The following is a 10,622-nucleotide window of genomic DNA, read 5'->3' as shown; positions in this document are numbered from 1 at the left end:
AACTTGTATAGAAGTCTAAGAGAGCTTCCTTCATGATACTGTTATCCACTTTGTCAAAAACTGGTTTTGAAGAAAGAATCTATCATTTTAAGCTTCAGAGACTGTTTACAGCCTGATGCCCCATAGCTAGAAATCAATGGCCACTGCCTGGAGCTAACCATCGCAGCTATTGATGGCACATCAGACTGCTCAGGAAAGCCAAACAATGCACCCATTCCAAGGATGATGGTTGGAACCTTTGAAACAACTGGAATTGAAGGTGTTTGCCTCAGCGTAAGCATAGAGAGTAGGCGGTAGTTTCTTATGCCAATTTTTACCAGTCTCGGTCATTTTCTATAATTTGTTTTTTCTTCTTTTTCTTTTCTTTTGGCAACCTTTGTTGTATTGTGGTATTGGGCATTATCTTTGAAAAGACTGCAAACTTTTGGCATTGTGCGGTTATATATAATCTTTTTTTTTTTGAAATGGATGACTTTTGACTTTGTAATATTGGCATATGAAGTTATCTCCCCCTCTTAATGGAGTAGTTGACGTCCACAAAGATGAGTCATTGTCAGCTTGAAACTTTTGACGAGCTCGAGCCCATAACATACATGCCCCATAAGTCTTGACTCCTTTAAATTTGGCATTCATTGTACAACTGATGCGGTCCCTTTCCATGGTGGACCAACAGTGCCCCAAAACCTCATGTTATCTTGGCAATTGCAAATCCTCCTGCATGCGTCTTTGGACCACATTTTTGAATTCCCATAATAGTCTCAACAAGGTCTTGTTTTGTCTCCTCAGCTAATTCAAATTTCTCAATCTTTCCTTCCTCTAAAGCTATATTTCCTACCACCATTTCATGGGGTAAAAACCATTTTCAACAAATTCAGAAACAAGTCACAATTTCTGTCACCTTCAAAGTACTGAGATTCCTCTAAACACATATCGCACTCAAAAGGAACTCTGAATCTGTAGTATCCTTGCCCGTGTCATTGATATCTAGGGATCTATGATAGGCACACAAAAGAATATACAATGAATAAATGAATTCAAGAATGACTATTTACATGAAATGAAAATTTATACAGAATGTCAAAGGTCAAAAGAATCAAAATGAAAGAATATTTACTCGGATAAATAATAAAAGTATGTTTTATTGAAAATAAAATGTCGAACATGAGCCCACTTCTCAAAAGAAATCTCATTACTCCTAGGCTTTAGAGCAACAAGAGTGTTCGAATATTACTCAGTAAAATTCCTAAAGATTACGAAAGTTCTTCTACATCCAATTGTTTAAAGAACTTCCGGTTTGTAGGCGAATGCCCTCAAGGTTTCTTTGTTCAGTCCCTTCCTCGGTATGACATTGATGGGATGATTTTCATTTCCAAACACCCCTTCTCCGTAAACTATCCCTCCGACACAAAACTCGGGGATATGTAAGGAACATCGTTAATTCCCATTCAACTTCTTTTCACTCAGCCGTGACCCTCTTCTCTCTCTCTCTCTTTTTCTTTCTCTTTTTAATAACTTTAACTAATTAGGGTCTTTTTATAATTTTGAATAAAAATGATGCAATGAAATGCTATAAGATGCAAATGAATGCAAAAGGTATCGATCTCGATTCAATCTCATTTAGAAAACTTTATTTAGAAAAAGAATATCTTTACATATAAATGGATTACAAATATGCTTTTACCCTAATGCCCAAAGTTTTAACTCTATCTAATAAAAGGGCTAACTCTTGACCTACATCCGACGATGACTCATGCATCATACTCAATCGTCATTTCATCGCCAAGTCTCGAATGTGTTCGATTACCTCTGGATCTGAATTATGGCTTCTCCAATAAGGTAATCTCTATCTCTGACTTGTTCTTTAGACTGGCGCAGTTCTCCCTTTAAATGATCTTCTCGTGCCTCAAGCTGCTCGATAAAAAGCTTACTATCTTGCAATGTTGATTCCAACTCTTCAACTTTTCCTTTTAGCTTCTTTACCTCTACTGTGGAATCACGACTTCGTTGCAGATGAAGGGATCGCCCAAGCTCAGTCACCCTAATTTTTAACCCTTGATTTTCTTTCTCTAAGGTTAAAATCCATAATTGCACCTCTTGGAACCTCCTCTCCCAATATTCGGCTTTGGACTTTTCCCCTTGAACCTCTTTCTGCAACTGATCTGAAGACCCTCCTATTCCCGCTTTCTTCAAGGATACTTGTGCCCTTTTGTAGTGCTCCTTTAAATCATCTCGATCTTCCTCTATCTTTCTCTTTTCCTTCTTTACCTTCTCGACCTTCATCTTTTGCACATCGAAGTCTAGGCTCAAGTATATCTTTTCTTCCTCGAGCTTTGCTATCCTCTTCTCGAGCTCCAAGTTCTTTCTCTCAAACTCTTGTTTCATAATTTCTAACTCCGAGGGCGTCACTTGCAAATATTCCTCTATCGGTCGAGCTCCTTCCACGCTTGGCTTAGGGATGTTATTATTAATCCTTCTACCTCTCCACTCGACGTACTCCGGACTCGTAGTAGAGCTAATAACTACTCCCTTTAATTGACAAGTCTTGTTCCGAGCACTAGAGATCTCACTGACCTTCCTCTTGTAGTCAGCTCCTCTATACATGAACTCACTCTGAACCAAACCGTAAGTTACCGATATGAACTGTCTCAATCCATGTTGCCTCAGCATAAGCAAAGGGGCATAACCAATGGCACCCCAAATTCCCAACAGAGGGACCCAATCAAAATTGCCGCATCGGTAAAGAATCTCACCAGGAATCATCCATGGAGCCCTCCACTCTACGTCCTTTGACTGCAGATTCTGAAGTAGCGCTATCCAACTTTTTTCAGAAACATCAACTTTCCTAGTTGAAGCTACTATGTCCTTCAACGGGGAGTAATCCTCGAAAAAGACTCGAAAAACCACCTTATCTATCAAACAGAAGTGACTGTAGAACCAAGCTAAAAGTAACTGAGCACAACCAACAAACTGCCCGCACTGGCCCTCCTAAATGCATTCAAGGACCTGAATGTCTCCGCCAAAATCGCAGGAACAGGAGTGACCCGCTTGCTAAGTTGATGGAAGAGATCCGTGGTCGCCTTATCCACATATCTCAAGGCCTTGGGGAAAACCATCAATCCGTATAAGCTTAAGGAAAAAATGTCTACCCTCTTCGCCTCGTCTGGATGTGTCTGGATCAGATCTTTCAAAGCTCCCCACGGAATGCACTTACTCTCACCCTTTTCCTTAATTCTAGCCATAATCCACTGCTCGCTTATCCCCGTAATGGTCATCAACTTCTTACCAAAGGTTGGGACACAAGCAGCTCGAGAATAAATCCTATCACACTGAAATCTAGGACACCGAAGTAAGGCTGTGTATTCCTTCACAGTAGGCACTAAATCTACCTCCCCAAAGGTAAAACAACTGTATGCTGGGTTCTAAAACTGAGCGAGAGCTCGAAACAAGTTCTCATCAACCTAAATATCAAACAACTAGGGCAAATCTCCGTACTTACCGTAGAATGATTGCTTGGTCTCATTGCCCCATTGATCCCAAATAGCCTTAAGCTCCTACAGATTATTCTGTGTGACACTGATGTGAGTGTAGTCTGATAACTCCGACATATATCCCACAGTTATGCTATCCCCTTTTCCTAGCTGAGTTTGCTCAGACCATCTATGGATGTTAGCGTTGCCCTCCACTCTATCAAGAAGTCCGTTCTCTATAATAAAATTTTCTAACATAGAAACTGACCGTGAATCGATACCTTTTAAATGTAAAATGACATGCAAAAAAGAAAGAAAACAGTCAGTATCATATGATATTAATAAACACAAAGATAACCTAAGTATAATTCTATCTATATTGAGCTCTTACGGTTTTTCTATGTGTGGTTTATTTCTAAAGTTTGAGGTACCCGAACCAGCAGATTCCTCGATCCTCATCCATTATAGGCTCATTTGAATCGAGTTCAGTTCAGGGGGATACATTTCCCTATGGCTACACGGAGATGAAAATCTCATGAAACAATAGGTACGGATGTTTCCTGAAAGTGATCCACTATCCTACACGGAGGCGAAAACCTCACGAAGGCGTAGCTTCTCACTTCCACTAAATGGTGTGACCACAACGGTCATGCTAATGCAATGCATATCAGAATATAGCAACACATGCAATAATACAAACACATGTAATGCAAAGAGGATTTTAAAATTTAAAATTTTAATCTCCGACATTAAGACAAGAGATAATCAATTACACGGCTTGACTCTCTTATTATCCCCAGTGGAGTCGCCAAGCTATCGAAACCATTTTTAAATCGAGTTTTGGAAAATGGGAATCGACTTTAAGAAAAACGAAAACGGGAGTCGCCACCAATCTTTTTAGGGGTGATTGGATCACCTTATAAAATGTTTTGTTTTAAAACATTAATTTTGGTCTACAAAAGTCGAGAAAACGGATTCGGGAGTCAGTTACGTACGAGGAAGGGTTAGCACCCTCGTAACGCCCAAAAATTGGTACCTAATTGATTATCAAGTGTCTTTAATGTCGAAAATTTGAAAGTTTTAAGATGCAAACCTCTTTTAATTAGAATGTCTCAATTTTGAAAATTAAGGCTCACTTATTTCAAACGAGTCAAAACATCACATCTAGTAAGTTAGGACGCAACATTTTAAAACCTTCGAAACTAAGCTCGTCTTTCGAAAATTTCTATCTCGAAACAACAAAACTCCATATCCAGTAAGTTAGAACACTATGTTTTGAAATCTCGAAATAATTGTTTAAGTTTTGAAAACTCAAAATCACTTAGAAGGGTGCTTGACTATTCAATTCAACGAGAAAAGTCGCAACCCGATGAAGTTAGGGCACTACCTTTCTCAAGTTTCCAAACATCAAGCATTGCCTTTTATTTTTTTAAAAAACCTTGGAATATTATTTTAAATGACGTTTTAGGATGACATATTAATGCATCATGAAGCATAGATGTACAAAATATTCTAACATTTCCATACAAACATAAATAATATCATTAAGACAAAACTAAATAACATGAACATACGTTTAATAAAAAAATCATACTAGGGTAAATATAAGATAATAAACAAATAAAAACATGAGTAAACTAAAAGAAAAACATAATACATGCAAAAATTATACAACAATATATATCATAAAATTGCACATAAAAGAAATAATTAAACATAGCATATAAAAATAAAACTATGCACAAATAAGATAAATGACATACACTAAAAAAATGAATAAATAGAACATTTACAAATTATAAAAATATAATGCAGAGTTCAAAATACATGAAATGATAATATAATATATATACATGCATAGAAAATATATATTTGAAAATAAACTATATAAAAAGGTTAAATATTATAATATATAAAATACATAATCATATGTATAAAAGATAGGAATAAATATACATATTTGAAAAATGAAGAAATTAAAAATAAAAAAGGTTGAAAAACTAAGATAGACGAAGAATTAAATAAGAACAAACCACAGAGAGTAAAAACGCAAGAGGGAGAGAAATTTGAGTGAATGCTCTCAAGAATTCTTATTGCTTCCCAAAACTCAAGTGATTTACAATGAAGGGAGAGGCCTTTATTTATAGTTGAACCTCCTCAAATCTAACGGTGCAGATCAATTACATCAACGGTTAAGATTTAAAGGTATCTACAAATTAAATCTTTAAGATTATAAAATCATATCTTCTAAGATTGCAATCATATCTAAGATTGTATCATATCTAAGATTGCATATCATATCTAAGATTGCAATCATATCTATGATTGTATCATATCTAAGATTGCATATTGAAGATTATGTTTCCATATGAGTCAAGCTTGTAGATGGACATTAAATCTTTTCAAGTAATGGGCCATTCCAATCTGGCCAAATTATATTTGTAATTCTGGACTGAACTTGGACTTCAAAATAAATATTTATTTATCCATTTATCTGTTTTACCCTTTTAAAGCCCGGTCAAATTTGGGCTATTACAGTGGTAACAAATGTGAAGACACAAATATCTCTTTGAGTGTACCAAAGTACTCATCCAGGGCGTTTCAATCATGAAAGGATAATTGTGTGTCAATCATTCCACTCATGTCCGAAGAAAGTCTATTCATTAAAATTCTTTAATTCCAACCCTATCTTGTAAAGAAAGTATGAAACAAAACGAAATTGCGAGAAAAGAAAAACAAGAGTTGATAAAGAAAGAATGAGAGGAAAATAAAAGAATTTGAGAGAAGAAAAAAAGAAACGAGCGAAAAAGAGATCGAAAAAGAAAAAGAGGTTGTGAGAAGAGAAGTTGAAATAAAAAGAGAGTGTGAGGAAAAAGAAATTGAAATAAAAAAAGAAAAAGAAAAAGAGTGCGAAAGAGAAGAAAAAGAAATTTAGATTGAAGAAATAAAAGAAAGTGTGAATGATATGAGTGACATTGTTGAAAAAGAGAGTGAAGTTGAGAAAGAAATGAGTGAAAAGGAGAGAAGTGTTTTACTAACCAGCATGCGAGTTGTCCTCATTTTGTCTCTCCATTTCAGGTTTCTAAAAAACTGATGAATGAGTCTCAACTCTATTACTCCACTTTTGAGAGACGATTTCAATTTATCGAAAAAGGTAAATTTCAAACAAAACATTTCCACAAGTTTCGAAACGTAAGGAAGGTAAGGAATCTTTGGTAATTAACTTAAGGCAATTAGCTTCAAATGTTGTTGATATGATGCCAACGATTTTGTTTTTAAAGAATCTCTTTACAATAATATTCCTTGTTGCTATTCTTTAAAAGATGTCGATAGCATGTTAAAATGAACTTCTTATGAAATGATTTGTGATGGTTCAAGTAACATAAAACTGCAAATTGAAGTATCTGTTGATGTCTTTGGTCCAACTAGTTATCTGCAAGATTTGATTGTTTTGAATGATAAAGGATTTTCACATAGAATGCTTAATTTGTTTGATTATGACAGTTATGTGAATTCTTTACATCTTTGTGCTAGATTTTCATGTAAGTTCATGCCTATTCGAATGAGATTTGAGGGGCTTGGTTGCTTGAATGTGCATATGTCTAAATCTTATTTGTTTAACATGTGTGAATTGTTAGTGAAAGAGACACTTTTGCTACATTTTTGAATGAGTGATCAAAATCGCGTGTTTAAACCCGGAGCTTGTTTTCAGAATCATTTTTTAGAGAAATCAAACATCATAATTTTATTTTGAATAAATGTGTGAAAAATTTTTGCTTGCTTGATGTTTTTTTTTTAGATTCGAAAATAAAGTATTCGAACTGCGATTATTGATAAGTGATAAAAGTAACATATGTTAATCCTGTTCTTAACGCGTTTATGGATGATTATTTATGCAAATTGATGAAATTTATGCTCCTAATCCTTTAAATTCATGTTTCTATACTAAGGAGAGCATTTGGGAGTGCAAGTAGCAAAAAAGAGCAAAAATCAAATAAATAGAGCTGATTTTAGGAGCCACACGGCCTGGGCCTGCCCACATGGGCTGGACACACAGCCATGTGAGCCACACGGGCTAGACATATGGCCAGTGCCAGGCCGTGTCGATTTCGCAACTCACTTCCTAAGCACGCAGAAAAGCCAATTTTTAGGCTTTCTAGGCATGCTAAAGTCTGTAAATACCAAATAGAATAAAAGAATAGGGGACCAAAAGAGAATATCGAAGAAAACAACTCGAAGAACACTATTGGAGCCAACATTTAAGCGAATTTCCATCAAGATTGAAGGTCTTCTTTTAATTTGTCTTGAAGTTTTTATAAGTTTCTTTATTCCTTATGGTATTCTGACTTTGAGATGTTTTCATTTACAATTATGAACTAATTCCTTAGATACTTAAGGAAGATGAACCCTATGATGAATTCTATTATTTGATTTCTGTTTTATGTGATAAATACTTGATTCTTGTTCTCAATTATGTACGCTTATCTCTTGTTTTAATATTTTCGGCATATTAATTCATGTTTAATATGCTTAATTAAAGGAGAAAAAGTCTCTGTTTAAGAGTAGGTCTAGCATAATTGAATGGAGTTACATGTAATCCTAGAAGTAGGATGACATAAATATACCGGATTAGGGTCAAATCTAATAGGGGAATCCGTAGATTGAGTTAATGCGACAATAGGGGTTTTAATTACAAAGAGATTTCAATTAATCAACCTAGAGTAAATTGTTCTTACTCTCGAAAGAGGTATTGGCATAATTTAAGGATTTCTACATATCAAGGTACCAAGTGAATAAATCATTTAATTCAGATTCATAATAATAGATGAAGTCTAGGCAAATTCTTTCCTAAGTATTGTCTCTCTCATTGGTTATCTTTCGGTTATTTTCCTGATTTATTTTATGTTGAATTCTTAGTTAAATTAATTTAGTAAACCTTACTTTAAAACAATCACTCCAGATTGTCAGCTAAATAATAGAAAAATGGTAATTACTAATACTTTTAGTCCTCGTGGATATGATATCTTTACTCACCATAGATATACTATTTATCGATAGGTGCATTTGCCTTTGTCGTATTTTTAGTTAGTTCCATGACACACATCAAGTTTTTGGCTCCATTTTCGGGGACTTGAATATTAGGAACACTTAATTTCTATTAATTTAGACATTTTTATTTTTTTTTGTTTTATATTTTTGTTTTTAATTTAATTTTTACTTTCTAATTTTTCTTTTGTTTTCTTCTGGTAGGTTCTTTTGGTATATGACTAGAAGAAGCCTATCAGGACCATTGCTTTCCGATAGTGAAATTGAGAGTACTGCTCATAAAAATCGTAGAGAAGTAAGACAGACTTGACAGAATATAGTAGACGAACAAGAGGACAACATTATTATTGAATAGATGGGTGATAATCAGAATATTCAGCTACCTCCTGCAACTTCTGTTGCTTGTACTATATACGACTATGCCAAGTCCACTCTGACTGGGGCTGAATCTAGTATTATGAAACCTACCATTGTGGCGAATAATTTCGAACTGAAGCTGAACACAATTTAGATGGTACGATAATATGTTTAGTTCGATGATTTGCAAGATGAAGACCCAAATACTCATTTGGCCAATTTTTTAGAAATTTGCAACACTTTCAAGGTTAATGGCTCCACTGATGACGCCATTTGCTTACGGTTGTTCGGTTTCTCATTGAAGAACAAAGTAAAACAATGGTTAAACTCTTTACCACGAGGTTCCATCACTACATAAGCTCAAATAACCGAGAAGATTCTCTTAAAGTACTTCCAATCGGCTAAAACAACCAAGTTGAGGAATGACATCTCTTCCTTTGTTCAGATCAATTTAGAGACTTTATATGATGCATGGGAGAGATATAATGACTTATTGAGAAAGTACCCTCATTATGGGTTACCTTTATGGTTGCAAGTTCAAACCGTTTATAACGGTTTGAATCCCTCAACTAGATAGTTAATTAATGTAGCACTCGGTGGAACACTGAATAATAAAACACTCGATGCAGCTTATAAGTTTATTGAGGAGATGAAACTGAATAATTATCAGTGGCAAGTCATGAGGACAAAGCCAATGAAAGCAGCTGATGTTTTTAATCTAAATGCAGTCACCATGTTATCAAACCAAGTAGAATTGCTAAATAAGAAAATTGATGGTTTATATCTTACTATGCAAGTAAATCCGGTGATGCAGTGTGATACAAAAGGAGGTGGAATGAATAATCCAGAATAATTACCCTTCGGTCCTAGACCAGAGAATGAACAAATCAGTTACATGGGTAATAATTCTAGACCTCAAAATAACCTTTATAGTAATAGCTATAATGCAGGTTGAAGGAACCATCCCAATTTCTCTTGGAGTGGTCAAGGAAATTAGAGAGTACAACCCTCTTTAGGCTTCCAACAACCTTATCAGCAAGAGAAAAAGCTGAACATTGAAGAGATGTTGAAAAAATTTATCTCGGTGTCAAAAAATCATTTTCATAACACTATAACAACACTGAAAAATTAGAAAGTATCGATTTAAGGACTCAAAAACCAAATAGAACAACTTGCTAAACTAATTTCGAAAAAACCACAAGGTAGCTAGCAATACTGAACTTAACCTTAGGAAGCAGCTCCACGCAATTACTGTTCGAGACGTGGAAGGGTTAGTTTAACTTGAACAAGAACTGAGGCTATAAGATGTGGTGAATAACGATGAGGTTGAGTAAGGTAAGGAAGAGCAAGAGCCGGTTGTCAAAGAATATAAACTTCGAGTGCCATATCCTAACGCGATGAAGAGAGACCATACGAACGAACAATATGGTAAATTTCTTAATATTCTTAAAAACTTACACATTAACTTACCATTTGTTGAAGCTCTTTTGCAGATGCCAAATTATGTCAAATTCTTAAAGAAGCTGTTAACAAACAAAGGGAAGTTAGACGATTCGTTGACTGTTGAGCTCAATGCAGTTTGCTCGACCATTCTCCAAAACAAACTAAAAGATCTAAAGAGTTTTACTATTCCTCGTCTCATTGGTAGTTTAAATATTGAAAATGCTTTGGCTAATTTAGAGGCTAGTATTAATGTCATGCCTTACAAAATGTTTAAACAACTAGTTCTTGGGAAACCCAAACGCACTAGGA

At 35.0% G+C, this 10,622-nt stretch overlaps 1 non-coding gene across 1 annotated transcript; it reads right to left on the bottom strand.

Moving 5' to 3' along the window:
- Window positions 1–9,282: 9,282 nt before the first annotated feature.
- Window positions 9,283–9,389, bottom strand: LOC128294819 (small nucleolar RNA R71). Its single transcript, XR_008285126.1, has one exon. It is a non-coding gene; the product is annotated as a small nucleolar RNA R71 (small nucleolar RNA).
- Window positions 9,390–10,622: the final 1,233 nt, after the last annotated feature.

Source organism: Gossypium arboreum, chromosome 6 (genome assembly GCF_025698485.1).
Source record: "Gossypium arboreum isolate Shixiya-1 chromosome 6, ASM2569848v2, whole genome shotgun sequence".
NCBI classification, from domain to species: domain Eukaryota; kingdom Viridiplantae; phylum Streptophyta; class Magnoliopsida; order Malvales; family Malvaceae; genus Gossypium; species Gossypium arboreum.
The sequence above is the reverse complement of the archived record's forward strand: the minus strand, read 5'-3'. Positions and strand labels throughout refer to the sequence as shown.